The sequence below is a fragment of the Gossypium hirsutum genome, chromosome A02 (genome assembly GCF_007990345.1).
Source record: "Gossypium hirsutum isolate 1008001.06 chromosome A02, Gossypium_hirsutum_v2.1, whole genome shotgun sequence".
Classification (NCBI taxonomy): Eukaryota; Viridiplantae; Streptophyta; class Magnoliopsida; order Malvales; family Malvaceae; genus Gossypium; species Gossypium hirsutum.
In genome coordinates, this window is record NC_053425.1 from 74,046,765 (window position 1) to 74,062,868 (window position 16,104).

A 16,104-nucleotide genomic window follows, 5' to 3' on the forward strand; every position below is an offset into this window, starting at 1 on the left:
AGCTCTTAGAAATCAAAATTGAAGATCAACATATTAGCTTTCATTTTAGCCTTAAAAAATCAAATTCAAGTTTATAAGGTTAGTTTTTAATTATTTTTATGTAACTATATTTTATTTTATTTTGATAATTAGCAATATGAAATGCAAGTTATACTATTTGATAAAAAGTATTTTTCTTGCTATAAAATCGTATGAATTATTTAAAAGGAATTAATATATATTTAATTTATTTTACAAATTTAGTTTCGAAATGAATAACCAATTCTTTGTATACATTCATTTCGGCGGGGTAATTTTACAAATAGCAGTTAGTTGTATGAATCTTGCCATCAAATAGGAATAAGGTTTAACAAGAACATAAAAGTTGATGATATGAAACAAAAGATTAGTGCAAAAATTGGTCGACGTTGTGGAAGGAGGATGTCCAGACTATTCTACAAATTTCCAGTTTCGTCAAATCCATGCAAATATTGAGAGATGGAACTTGTAGATGATGATGTCGTGGAGACTATTATCACACTTTATTGTTCACCTAGGAAATCTGAACCACTTGAGCTGTTCATTGAGTTAGAAGATGTTGAGCCTATTCAAAATGCCACTCCATTAAATTAATAATATGAAGTTGAAAACCCGTGTATGGAGGTTCTGAGAGCATTTTTCGATAGGCGATCGTCTGTACACGAGTTTGACTTTGATCTGGATGTTAGATGGGTAAAACCATGCGATTATAGAGTGACATTTTGATTGTGTATAACAACCCTAATCCGGGCCCCGTTTACAAATACGTCCGTTGGTGATTGGTACCGATGCAGATGGTGAAGAAGGACCTGATAATAATGGTGGTTCTGGTCATCAGGGTGAAGATTTTATTAACCTCGATTTTGATGAGGTCCTGAATGATATCAACGATGAAGGCTCAGATGATGATTATAATGTATATGTTCCTTCACTCGGGAACCCAAATCGTGGCATTATCATATGCAATGACCTTAGGGCCCACATGTTGGACGTGTATCTCAATGTTGTGCATGCATCTAAGTTTCCTAAATACCTAAATATAATACCTTCTCATAGTTTAGCTACAGATCCAAAATTAGAAGAGTTGTTCGTAAGTCAACAATTCGCAAATAAAAACGAATGTGTATTTGCGATCAAGTGATATTCTATGAAAGTGTCGATGGACTACAAAGTTGTTGTATCTAAATCGAAACAATATATTGGGGAGTGTTAGAGGTTTGTAGAAAGTTGCAACTGGCGGGCACGAGCTGCAGTCATCTAAAGGTTATAATTGTGGGAGATTATGAAATCTGTTAGGCCTCATACATGCATTGTTGCACAAATGACGCACGACCATCAGAAACATGATACAAAAAGATTTTGTAGTTGCATCATGCCACTAGTGAAAGGCATGCCTACCATTCTTGTATTGCTCTTGATTACTGATATGCAATCTCAGTTTTATTACAGAGTATCATACAGTAAAGCATGGTAGGTTAAATAGATGGTGATGGAGCAGTTGTACGAAGATTAGGGTGTGTCATATAATAAACTTTAAGGGTGGTTAGCCGCGATATAGTAGTACATGCAGGGACTGTGGTTGACTTGCAAATGTTACTTTCTTACAACTTGGACGACCAACTACAACCAAGGAGAAGAAGTTTCCACTGTTTGTTCTTGACATTCAATCTATGCATTAAAGTATGTTCCCACTGTAAGCCGCTTGTGCAGGTTGATAGGACCTGACTTTTTGAGAAATATAAGTAGATCCTCCTTGCGGTTGCATAAGATGGTAATTAGAACATACTACCGATAGCCTTTTCTATTATGGATTCTAAGAACATGGAATCGTGGAAATATTTATTCATGAACTTGCAACGGCATGTTGTTAAACAAAATAACATTTGCATCATTTTTTATATATTGAAGGGGCTAATTGTAGTGATTAAGCGTTCTGGTGTTCCGTGGATATCTATCTATTGCATCTGGCACATTGCAGTTAACTTCCATAGGGACTTCAATAATGCAAATTAGCGTTAAACAAGTCATTGACATGGGTAATGATGCAAGCATGAACCCAACCAAAGGCCTTGATGTCGAACAAGGCTTTGGGCATTATCAACGTCTAAAAACTCTGAAGGGACGCTTTGAACGAATTAATAGACATCAAACACATTTATTCTGATTGTTATCTCATGCCTATTCGGCTGGTTCCTTGTAAAGCCTATAGATATGAGGCTTGAGACATTTTGTAACAAATTTTGATGAATTTTAATCTTATTGTGAGTGTTCACTCTCCTTGTTCTTATTTGACTCAAATTGACTTATCAAGCATTCTTGTGACGTCAATCTGTTTCATTCAAACTTATCATTTCTTAGAAGTGTGGTGTTCATCCTTTATACAATTGGTTCCTATCTTGCTAGATACAGGGTCACGGTTCTTGTTTCCTTTTTGTATTCATTCTAAGTGCCAATATAAGGATTGGGTCAGTATTATTATATAATATTGGTTCATTCTTGAGTCCTTAAATCAAATTCAAGCCTATCCTTCTGTTTTCCTTTATTATCCATCAAATCACCTTTCCAAAACCTACCATTCATGTTTTAAACCTTTACAAATGCCATTACATTCAATACTTCTTAATTTAGATTGGGAACTCTTGAGACTCGTAATCATCCTATGAGGATGAGCTCGAATCATTTAGTATCTAAGCTAGCTAAATTAAGTATCCAAAGTTTTAATCTCTCCTAGGATTAGCATTCAAAATAATAATAATAATAAAAGAATACAACATATTTACATCCCCAAGTTCGAAAAATACAAAAGGGAGTTTCAAAATTTCTATTAAAAAAAGAGTTAGTTTGAAAGTGTTTTTTTTCCCAAGTACAAGTTTTCCTTTACCACAACGATTACAGCCACACTTCAAATTACCCTTAGATTTCCTTCTAAGCCTTCTCTATCACCTAACTTTAATACCTACCTTACATCACTTTTAAAGCTGATTCCACAAGGTTTGTTGTTTAAGTCTAAGGAAGTCACATAAGAACTTAGAGAGAGAGTAAGAGTTATTAAAGGCAAGAGTGTGAGTGAGAGAGCATTAGAGTTGTTAAAAGCTAATAAAGAGTGTAAACATGAGAGGAGCGAAAATTTATTTCTAAAAGTATCAATGGGGTTTGTTTTGTGAGAAACATCTTGTCTCAAAGTCTCGAAAGGAATAATGTTGGTCGTGATGGTGTGCCCGATCTAGCATACCAAGCTCTCATTTTCTAGATGGACAAAATGTTGTAACACCGATTAGAGCCAATGCAAGAACAATTGGACCAATTGGAGGAGAGGGCCCAAAAGGGACATTCACCTCAAAATCAAAGGAGGTAGCGATATACTCTAAGGCCGAATCAAGAAGATTACTATGATCAGAGTTAAATGGAGAGTGATCAAGCCTCTAGTCATAGCTTGAGGCATCGAGATCAAAGAAATTGAGGACTGAGGGTATGAAATCAAATAAATGATAACCTTAGCAATATAAAAATGGCAATCCCTTCGTTCCAAAGGAAAACCAACCCTAAAGCTTACTTGGAGTAGGAAAAGAAGGTTGAACTCGTCTTTAAATGCCATAACTACTCAAAAATCAAAAAGGTAAAACTTGTTGCCATCAAATTCTTTGATTATGGTATTATTTGGTGAGATTAGGGAACCTTGAGTAGGAAATGAAATGGCGAATGACCCGTGTCTACATATGTTGAAATGAAAGCTATTATGAGAAAGAGGTTTGTACTTGATAAACCATAATTTATCCATAGATTGTGCCGGATTAGGGTGAAACCTAATAAGGGAATCCATAGATTGAGTTAATCCAATCCTAGGTTGTTAAGTAGAAAGAGATTTCAATTGTTCAACCTAGGGTTAGACGTTATTAGTCTAGAGAGAGATAATAATATAACTTAGGGATTTCTACAGATCAAGTCAAATCAATAAATTGTCTGATTCATAGTCAAATAACAAGTGAAGTCTAGGTGGATTTTTCCTTAAGTATTGTCTTAATTAATCGAATTTTCCCAAAAGTATTTTCCCAAGTTTTCTTTCTGTGCATTCTTAATTAGTAATTAGTTTAGATAACCAAACCTCCTAATTTTTAGGCTAGATAATAAAAAAGAAGTAAATACTAGTACTCGTAGTTCCTTTGGGTTCGACAATCCGGTCTTGCTGAACTATACTACTGTTTGATAGGTACACTTGCCTTAATCGTGATAATAAGTTAGTTTCAAGAACGTTTCATTTATAAATATTTAAAACCTGTTACGAATATCACGCATCAAGTTTTTGGCGCAGTTGCCGGGGAACTAGGATTTTAGAAAAACTCGATTTTTTATTACTTTAGCCATTTACTTTATTTGCAATTTAAGTTTTTATTTTATTTTCTTTTCTAATTCTTCATTTATTTTTTTTCTGACAGGTTTTTCTAGTTTATGACCAGAAGAAACCCGTTAGGATCACTACTTTTTGACAGTGAGATCGATCGCACAGTTTGCAGAAACCGAAAAGAAATAAGGTAAAGCTTACGATACACAGAGGAAGAGCAAGAGGACGATACTTCAACCACAACCGAGGAGATGGCTGAAAACCAAGAAAATCCGCTACCTCCTGCGATTGCTGTTAATCAAAATCCTGCTCCGCGCACTATGTATGATTATGCTAAACCTTCTTTAACAGGAACTGAATCGAGTATAGTTAGACTTGCTGTAGCTGTAAATACTTTTGAACTGAAACCTAACATAATTCAAATGATATAGCAATTTGTTCAGTTTGATGGTTTGCAGGACGAAGATCCCAACGCTCATTTGGCAAACTTTTTGGAACTATGTGATACATTTAAAATTAATGGTGTTTCTGATAACGCCATTCGCCTTCGGTTATTCCCTTTTTTATTGAGAAACAAAGCTAAACAGTGGTTGAACTCGTTGCCACAGGGGTCAATCACTACTTGGGAACAAATGACCGAAAAGTTTTTATTAAAATATTTTCCGCCGGCTAAAACTACTAAATTACGTAATGATATCTCTTCTTTTGTGTAGATGGATTTAGAAACACTCTACGATGCATGGGAGAGATACAAGGACCTCTTGAGAAGATGCCCTCACCATAGGTTACCACTCTGGCTACAGGTTCAAACCTTTCATAATGGCTTGAATCCTTCGACTCAACAAATGGTTGACGCAGCTGCTGGTGGAACCATCAATAATAAGACACCTGAAGATGCCTATGAATTTATAGAGGAAATGTCACTGAATAACTATCAATGGCAAGTCATGAGGATAAAGCCAATGAAAACAGTCAGTGTTTTCAACCTCGATGCGGTTACTATGCTATCTAACCAAGTAGAACTCTTAAATAAAAAGATTGACGGTTTGTGTGGTTCTACTCAGGTACATCCAGTAATGCAGTGTGAAGCAAGTAGAGGTGGATCAAGCAGTTCAGAATAACCACCTTATGGCCACAACATGGAGAACGAGCAATTAAATTACATGGGTAATGGAGAACGAGCAATTAAATTACATTGGTAACAATCATTGATCTTAAAACAATCCTTATAGCAATACTTACAATGCAGGTTGGAGGAACCACCCAAATTTTTCATAGGAAGGCCAAGGAAATCAGAGACCACCACCCCTTCCAGGCTTTCAGCAACCACCGTACCAATAGGAGAAAAAGTCGAACCTTGAAGAGATGCTAACCAAATTCATCTCAGTGTCAGAAACTCATTTTTAAAATACCAGACGGCACTCAAAAATCAACAAGTATCAATCCAGGGGCTCAAAACTCAGATTAGACAGCTTGCTAAGTTGATTTCCGAATGACCACAAAGTAGCCTGCCAAGCAACACTAAATTTAACCCAAGGAAATAGCTCAACGCGATTGCCATTCAAGGTGAGGAAGGGCTAGTTGCAAAACCAAGGCCAGAAACGGTGGTTAGCAAAGGTAAGAATGATGTAGGCCAAAATAACCCAAAGTCGGTGAGTACAGAATATAAACCTTGTGTGCCATACCCCAATGCGACAAGGAAAGACCGATCAGACCAACAATTTGATAAATTCCTTAAACTTTTAAAGAAACTACATATTAACTTACCGTTTATTGAAGTCCTTTCGTAGATGCCAAACGCAGTCAAGTTTTTAAAGGAGCTTTTAACAAATAAACGAAAGTTGCATGAGGTGTCGTATGTGGAATTGAATACAGTTTGCTCAGCCATATTACAAAATAAGCTACCCAACAAATTGAGGATCTAGGGAGTTTTACGATTCCTTGTTTAATTGGTAGTTTAGATGTTCATAATGTATTGGCCGACTTAGGGGCAAGCATTCATGTTATGCTTTATAAAATGTTTAAACAGCTAGGTCTTGGGAAACCCAAACAAACTAGGATGAGCATTCAATTGGCTAATAAAACCATTAGATTTCCTAGGGGTATCATTGAAGATGTTCTTGTTAAGATCGATAAATTTATATACCCAGTAGACTTTGTTGTTCTAGACATGGAAGAGGGTAGTAACGCACCTTTAATTTTAGGACGACCCTTTTTAGCGACTGCTAGAACCATTATTGATGTTGGCCCAGGTAAACTCACACCTCGTGTGAGAGACGAAACAATCACCCTTCAAGGTCGTAATTCGAGTAACACATCGAAAATTGAAGGTGGTTGTATAAATCATTCTACAAGTACTGATCATGTGGTGAAACCTTTTATGCAGGAAATAGTTACAAAGAACGCATATGAGCCGTGTTCAAACAACAACAAAGGACCTATCTATGAAGAACGAAGGCTACAAATCGATGAACTAGATGAATGATAGACACAGAAACTGAGAACACCCAATAAATCGAAACTGAGCCAGGACGAGCTCAATACCTCACCAAATCAACTTAAGGTTGGAGAAAAAGTACTACTAGATGCAGCAGATCCTCACATTACCACTTCTGAACCTAATGAAGAAATTCCTTTTACGGTACTCAGTATCTTCCCATATGGTACAGTCGAGGTAAATCATCCCAAATTCGACACATTTAAGGTAAACAATACTCGTCTTAAACCTTATGTTGATAAAGTTTATAAAAGGGATGAGGAGCGTAAACTCCTCGCACCACCTTGACCATGCAAAAGAGGGTAAGTCGAACTTAGACTATAAATAAATGCTTCTCGGGAGGCAACTCGAGCACTAACAGTGTTAATTTCTTTAAATTTTAGTTTTTAACATCTAACATATTAACCAAGTCATGGAACGTAGGCTTTCTAAAGACCACACGGCCAGGCACACCGGTGTGCATTAGGCCGTGTAAAAACAGGGCAAGATTTTTCCCTAACACGGGGTGCGATAAGTTGCCACAGCTGTGCGATATGGCCGTGGGCGAAACTGTTAGAACAACACAAGCGTGAGATATGCCCGTGCCTTGAAATCGTAGTTGAAACTGAGAATGTAACACGGGCATGCAACACGCCCGTGCCATCCACCCGTGGTCAACATTGTCAAAACAAATAGGGGCGTGGACCTATGTACACAGGCGTGAGAGAAGCGAATGAAGCAAGACACGGCCGTGCGATATGGCCGTGTACACCAATGCGCCTAATTTCGAAAACCACAAAACGCATTGGCTGAAACGAAGGCACACGGGCGTACCCCACGGCCGTGTGCCCCAATTTCTCTATAAACACCTATTATCTATTTTAATTTTATCTTTATATTTTAAAATTACTTTTTATTTCCTCTTAATACTATTTTAGGTTGAGTTTTTACAATTTTTATTTTCGGTTATTTCATTACGAGTAATTATGCTTCATTATGTTTCATAAAGAATTCCTGAATTCTATCACAGTTATAAAGAGCTCCAAAGCTCATCATCGCATAGGAACTAAAAACTGCATTGGGAAGGTTCTCTACGACTGCTATGCATTGCTTGACCACAACCATAGCTACCACCAGATATAATATTCTTTTGGCGCAGGATTTATGGATTAATGAACCTCGACCACCACCGGAGTATCCTCCTCCACTCTCATCTTTGCTTTGGCCAATTACTCTTCATAACTCCAATTCAAGGAGTTCATTCATCATTCAGGAAGTTTCACTTCTCTCCTTATCTTATGATCATAAATCTATCTTTTTCAATATATCTACCTTTGTACATTGAGGGCAATGTACATCTTAAGTGTGGGGGGTCTTTTATATCACCATTAGAAATCTCTGAATTCTGTCTTCTTTCTCACGTGAATCACTCATATCACTATTAGAATGAATTTTAATTAACTTATGGTTTTTATTGATATATCTTGAATTAAAACATAGGCATTTATGCATTGATTGTTTAAACTTTAAGACATTAGGGAATCAAGCATGATAAGTTGATTTTTGAAGAATTAAAAACATTTAAGTTGTTTCCCTAAGTTTAAGTATTATCTTGAGTTGAAATTCACAGGGTTAAACATAAAAAAGCCATAGTTTTTGTGTGATTTTGAGCCTTTAGAGCATCTATTATTTCTTTCATGCTCACTTTTATTGTTGCTTTGAGTGCGTCAGTATTGAATTGTTATTCTAGAACTTGCTTAATTATGCATGTCAAGACCACACCATTTGATTTGATATGTCAAGATGATAAATGCACTTAAGTTTAACCCACTCACTCCACAAAATCCTACCTTCATAATTAACCCTTAGTGGGCCCCTTTGAGCCTAACAAGCTATTAATTGATTCACCATCAATATTAACCCATAACCCAGTATTGTTGAAATCCCCTAATTTGATCCCTATTTTTGTCGAGATTTGATTTGAACTAATTGCTTAGCTATGTTTTGCTCCTCTAAATATTTGACTTGTTCTTAAAAAAAAACAAACGAATGTACTTCAATACATATTAGTTGTAATTCGTCGTTTTTGAGCTTGAATGTTAATTCCATATTCTGAGAAGAAGCTCACTTGTATTCAACCGATGATTAGTTATTTTTCTAGCTAGGTAATTTTTCAATTCAATCTCGATTCTAACCTTTTCTTTCAGCTTGTGACCACACCCCCTAACCAAACCACGTTACAACTCTCTAAAAGACCTTTTGATTGATGTATCAACTCAATACATAGTGGTGGAGATTTGATTTTCAAGCAAGCCTATGGTAATAACTTTTCATATTGACTAATGAGTGCTTTTATTGATATACTTAAACACCTTGAGTGATTTGAGTGAATATTTAGTGAGGATGTTAAACTCTACGATATTTTGATCAAAGGTAATCACTTAGATAAGGGGAGACACCTATGTTTTCGTGATAAAATCTCAACTTGGAATGTTTGAAACTCTGATGCACTTTTAGTTGAATTTTCAATATATGAATACTTATGGATTATTTTGAGATATTATTGATAGGGATTATAAATTGAGAAGAATTTATTTTGATTGTGAGTTGAAGATTTTGCTTGAGGACAAGAAAATGCTTAAGTGTGGGGGTATTTGATAAACCATAATTTATACATATTTTTATCCCATGCTTAGCGCATTTATGGATGGTTTTTCCTTAGAATTGGTGAATTCGATGCTCCTAATCCTTTAATTTCATGTTTTATACTTAGGTGAGCATAGGAGAGTAAAAAGGGCGAGAAACAGACCGAAAATGGAGAAAATAAACCCACGTGGGAAATCAACACGACCTGAACTGCTTCACACGGGCGTGTCACAGGGCAGTGTCCCTTTGGCAAGTTCAAAGCACGACTTACACAAGTAGATCACACGCTCGTGCCCATTTAATAGCCTTGACCACTGCCTTAAGTAATAGCACACGGGCGTGTCCCTGCCGAGCCCAAGTTTAGTCCAATTCGGAAAAGGCCAATTTTGAGGGCTCTTTGGCATTCTATAGCCTATTTAAACACCAGAGGAGGCACTTAGAAGGGGGATGCAGAGGAGGAAGCAAGGAATTAATCAAGGGAAACCGATTGATCCATCTTAGAAGCCGGATTTATCATCAAGACTGAAGATCTCCCTTCAAGTTCCTTCAGGAGTTTTGGGTTTTCTTATGTTTTGTTATCTTTATGCTTTTGAGATGTTTTCTTTCATAAGTATGAACTAAACCCCTTAAATACCTAAGGGGAATAAAATCTGAGACAGATCTTGTTATTATTATCTGAATTTTATGATAAATATTTGACTTGTTTTTAATTATGTGTTCTTAATTCTTGTTTTGATATTCCAGGATATTGATTCAAGTTAAGCTCTTATTTAGAGGAGGCATAAACCCTGTCTAAGAGTAAAATTTTCATAATTAAGTGGAGTTGATTGCACGCCTAGAGATAGGGAGACAAGATTTTTCCAGATTAGGGTGAAACCTAATAAGGGAATTCATAGATCGAGTTAATGCAATCCTAGGTTGTTAATTAGAAAGAGATTTCAATTGTTCAACCTAGGGTTAGACGTTATTAGTCTCGAGATAGATAATAATATAACTTAGGGATTTCTACTGATCAAGTCAAATCAATAAATCGTCTGATTCAGAGTTAAATAACAAGTGAAGTCTAGGTGGATTTTTCCTTAGGTATTGTCTCAATCAATCAAATTTTCCCAAGTTTTTTTTTCTATGCATTCATAATTAGTAATTGGTTTAGATAACCAAACCTCTTAATTTTTAGGCTAGATAATAAAAAGGAAGTAAATACTAGCACTCGTAGTTCCTTTGGGTTCAACAATCCGATCTTGCTGAACTATACTACTGTTCGATAGGTATACTTGCCTTAATCGTGATAATAAGTTAGTCTCAAGAACGTTTCATTTATAAATCTTTAAAACTTGTTACGAATATCACGCATCAGGTTTGTACCTGCCCATTACCATCGATAATTATATCAAAAACTACAAAATCTCACCCAAGGTAATCGAAGCATGGAGAATTACTTCAAAGAGACGGAGATAGGAATGATACGTGCTGATGTTGAGGAAGACTGAGAGGCCACTATGGCAAGATTTCTAGCCGGCCTCAATTGAGTCGTCGCCAATATAGTTGAATTGCAACACTATGTTAAAGTTATTAATATGGTTCACATGGTGCTCAAGGTGGAAAAACAATTGAAAAGAAAAGGTACCACCCGAACCTTTTCTAATTCTGTTTCTACATTGAAGTGGGCTCAAGGAACCTACAAAAAGGATACCACTTTTAGATCCAAAGAAAACATTGAGGCATCAAAGTTTAATAAGCCGAGTGGAGATCCGAGTAAAGGAAAGAACGAGGCAATGTTAAATCAATCTCGAGACATCAAGTGTTTCAAATGCCTTAAGAGGGGCCATATTGCTAACCAATGTCTAAATCGGAGCGCTATGATTCTAAGTGACAATAGTGAGATAGAGTCTAAAATTGAAAAGGAAGATAAGCTTGAAATACTACTGATGAGGAGAATAACTTGGAGTATTCCGTGGATGGTAAAATCCTTGTCATTAAGCAAAGCTTAAGAATCCAAACCGCGGAGAATGAGCAACAACACAAAAGCATCTTTCATACGCGCTGCCTTGTCTAAAGAAAGATATGTTATGTCATTATAGATGGTGGTAGTTATACTAACTTGACCTAGCAACCACCAAACATCCACATACTTACAAGCTTCAATGGCTCAACGACAGTGGTGAGCTCAAAGTTAGTAAGTATGTTGTCATTACTTTCTCAATTGGAAAATACAATGATGAAGTTCTTTGTGACGTAGTGCTAATGTATGCTGGTCACTTTTTGTCAGGAAGACCATGGCAATTTGATCACTGAGTATTTCATGATGGATATACCAATCGATATACCTTTAAACACCAAGGGAAGAATGTTGCTTTGGCACCACTTACTCCTAAACAAGTTTATGAAGATCAGTCCCAATTAAGAAAGTCTTATGAAAAATCGAGAGCAAAAGAAAATGAGGAAAAAAAATAAGAGTGAGAAAGACAAGAAAATACAAAAGAAGAAAGGAAAGAATGAGTCAAAAACAAAAAACAAAAACAAAGAGACTGAGGTAAAAAAATCAGAGAAAAATGAAAGGAAAGAAGAGAGTGAGTTGGGAAAGTTGAGTTTTTTTGCAAAAAAAGAAGAAGAGAAATCAGAAAGTCTTTGCTTTTAAAGCATCATTTTCTTGTGCTCATTTATAAGGAAAATATGTTTAGTACTAACGATTTAGATAACAGTTTTCCTTCTTCTATCATGTCTTTACTATAAGAGTTCAACGATATGTTCCTAGAGGACATCCCAAGTGGGTTGCCACCCATTAGGGGCATCAAGCATCAAATAGACTTTATTCCCAAAGCCACTATCCTAAATCGGCCAGGTTATCGAAGCAACCCTAAGAAAACCAAAGAGCTACAAAGACAAGTTATCGAGTTAATGGAAAAGGGGTACGTTCGAGAAAGCCTAAGCCCATGTGTCGTGCCCGTGCTGTTGGTACCTAACAAAGATGGCTCTTGACGCATGTGCATCAACTCTAATGCAACCAATAAGATTACCATCAAGTATCGACACTTAATCCCATGCTTAGATGACATGTTAGATGAGCTAAGTGGGGCTCGCATTTTCTCTAAAATAGATCTAAAGAGTGGCTACCATCTGTTAAGGATGAAAGAAGGAGACGAATGGAAAATCACGTTCAAAACCAAGCACTTTATGTATGAGTGGTTGGTTATGCCCTTCGGCCTAACTAACACACCAAGCATCTTTATGAGGTTAGTGAGTCATGTTCTTCAATCCTTTATTGGTAAATTTTGTGTAGTGTATTTTGATGATATATTTATTTACAGTAAATCTTTGGAATATCATATTCATCATTTGAAATCCATGTTGGAAGTATTAAGGAAGGAAACTTTATTTGTAAATATTAAAAAGTGTTCTTTTTGTACTAACAAACTTGTTTTTCTAGGTTTTGTGGTTAGCTCGGAAGGCCTCGAAGTCGATCAAGAGAAGGTAAAAGCAATATGAGAGTGGCCACGACCTACTAATATAAGCAAAGTAAGAAGTTTTCATGGTCTTGCTAGTTTTTACTGAAGGTTTAGTTGCTTTTTTAACTGGAATTATCAAGAAAAATTTAAACTTTCATTGGGGTGAGGAGCAAGAGAAGTCTTTTACTTAAAGATTGCTTGACAAATGCACCACTGTTATCTTTACCTGATTTTACAAACAACTTTTGAGATTGAATGTGATGCTTCAGGAATAGAGATTGGAGTCATTCTAACACAGAATAAGTGTCCTATAGCTTACTTTAGTGAGAAATTGAATGGTGCTACCCTTAATTACCCAACATATGATAAGGAGATGTACGCATTAATCAGAGTGTTAGAAACTTGGCAACATTACCTATGGCCCAAAGAGTTTTTCATTTACATCGACCATGAGGCATTAAAACATCTCAAGGGGCAAAACATGTTGAACAAGAGGCATGCCAAATGGGTGGAATTCCTTCAATTGTTTCCTTACGTGATTAAATACAAGAAAGGTAAAGAGAATGTTATTGTAGATGCATTATCAAGAAGGTATGCACTTCTCAATAATTTAGATTTTAAATTACTTAGCTTTGCATATCTTAGGAACTTTATGAAACTGATGCTGATTTTAGTGAAATCTACAAAGCTCTTGAAAAATGGGCATTCAAAAGGTACTATAAGCATGATGGATACCTCTTTAAAAAAGGTAAATTATGTATCCCTTAGGTTCCATTGGAGATGTGCTCGGGAAAGAGGTGCATGGTGGAAGTCTTATGAGGCACTTTGGAGTAGCCAAAACTTTAGCCATGCTCCACAAACATTTCTTTTGGCCTAATATGAGGTGAGATGTCTAGAGGGTATGCGACCAATGCATCACTTGTAAGAAGGCAAATGTATCACCCCTAACTCGTATCCATTGCCGGAGTAGGGTTACGAGGTATTACCGAACAATGCACATCATTTAATATCTAAATCTCATACATTTATACATTTGTATACAAATATCATTCAATACAATCATATTTTCCCTAATCAGGGCCTACGAGGCCTTAAACATGCTTTAGAAGTGGTTCAGGACTAAACTGATAACATTTGTAAACTTTGGAAAAACTTAGAAAATTTTCATGCATAGAGGGATCACACGCCCATGTGAACAGGCCATGTACCTCACACGGCAATGGACATGCCCATGTCATAGACCGTGTGGAAATAGGGTATACATACTGACTTGCATCGCACGACTGGAGACATGCCCGTGTGCCTTGGCCATGTGAAATCTGAAGGGTATACTGACTTGGGCACATGGTCGGCCACACGCCTATGTGTCGGCTTGTGTGTCATACACGGCCAGTAGACACACCCGTGTGTCTAAGCCGTGTAACTCACTGACTTGTTTAATTAAGTTATAGTAGACACACGATTGAGCCACACGCCCGTGTGCTCAACCGTGTAGGGTGCAAATAGGCTTGGTTTAAGCCACATTTCTCACCCTCTTCAAGTAAACCAATACCACATCATTTCATACCATTTAAATACATTTATAGGCAACCAAAACATGCTATTTCATATACAAATCATGCCATTTAAAATCCATCCATTTCACTACTCAAATTGTAGTCCAAAACATACTAAAATAATATGACATTACCAACAATTTCACCTCTCTTCTCTATGCATTTTTCTCATCATCTTATCATCTATTTTAAACCTCAAATCATACCAATTAATCATCACAACATCCATGATAAACATGCCCAAATGCAAGGCCATTTATATACATCATATTTCACTTACCAAACTCATAAAATAAGTCAACTCAGATGGCCAAATACACACAAACATTTACATCATTTATGAGCCAAATCTTATGGCTAATATTATATTTCAAAACACATCATCATATCACTAGCCTACACATGCCATATACCAAATTTACAAAGCATCAAAAGTACCAACAATTTTCATCGATAGTGTGACGGTGTTCCTGATGATCCCCGAATCCGAGCTAGCTTCGATTATTTATAAAACAAGGAAAGAACACACAAAGTAAGCTTTAAAAGCTTAGTAAGCCATATAAAAATAAAATTAACACATGAATCAACCTCATTTCCATCCATAGGAAAACTATAAGTAAGCACATATAAGCTCACAAACCTTTCTCAATGTATACATATTCAATATCATAAATGAATTTATTCAATACTTCCTTTTTCAATACTTGTATGAATCTCATACGTACCTGAGTCACTTAACTCATTCACATATTATTTCTCAACTTGACTTTGCCCGTTGAACCTTTTGGAATTGTTAAGGATACTCGAAAATCACATATAGCTCGTACAATGCCATATCCCAGATATGGTCTTACATGTTATCACATATCGATGCCGATAGCCCAGCTATGGTCTTACACGAAATCAAATAACGATACCAATGTCCTAGACATGGTCTTACACGTAATCACATAATGATGCCAATGTCTCAGACTTGGTCTTACACATAAACACATCTCGTTAATCCTAATGTCATGACATTCGTATCCTTTACTATTCCTAAGGTTCATACGAGACTTTCGAATATTGTAACCCTGTCGATTCTTGCTCGTATTTGATCATTCAACATTCATAGTAGTTCAATGACAATTAAACATATATAATTCAATTTAAAGACATTTACTGCATATGAACTTACCTTGTGTTCGGGATAAACGGACTGGATCGACTATTCGATAACCTTTGATTTTCCCCGATCTAATTTCGATTTCTTTTGTTCTTGATATATATACATTCAAAATTAACTTATTTATTCATCAAATCATTCAATTCAGTCCAAAAACACATATTTGGGTATTTTTACAGTTTAGCCCTTAAAGTTCCACATTTTTACAATTTAGTTCCTATTTCACAAATACTGAAAATGCACACAATTCAACGAGATTCATGCTTGGCTGAATTTCATATAAGTCCCTAGCAGCCTAAAATTTTCATTTATTTCACATTTTATCCACCCAATTTACACTTTTCACAATTAAATCCCTAAAAATGCATTTTTAACTAAAATCACTTAACAAAACTTGTGTAACTATCAACAAATATTAATTTTTCATCATAAAACATTCAAAAGCTCAAGCATTCATC

General features: G+C 36.0%; 1 non-coding gene across 1 annotated transcript; it reads right to left on the reverse strand.

The window, feature by feature from the left end:
* Positions 1-5,037: 5,037 nt before the first annotated feature.
* Positions 5,038-5,144, reverse strand: LOC121217141 (small nucleolar RNA R71). Its single transcript, XR_005913324.1, has one exon. It is a non-coding gene; the product is annotated as a small nucleolar RNA R71 (small nucleolar RNA).
* Positions 5,145-16,104: the final 10,960 nt, after the last annotated feature.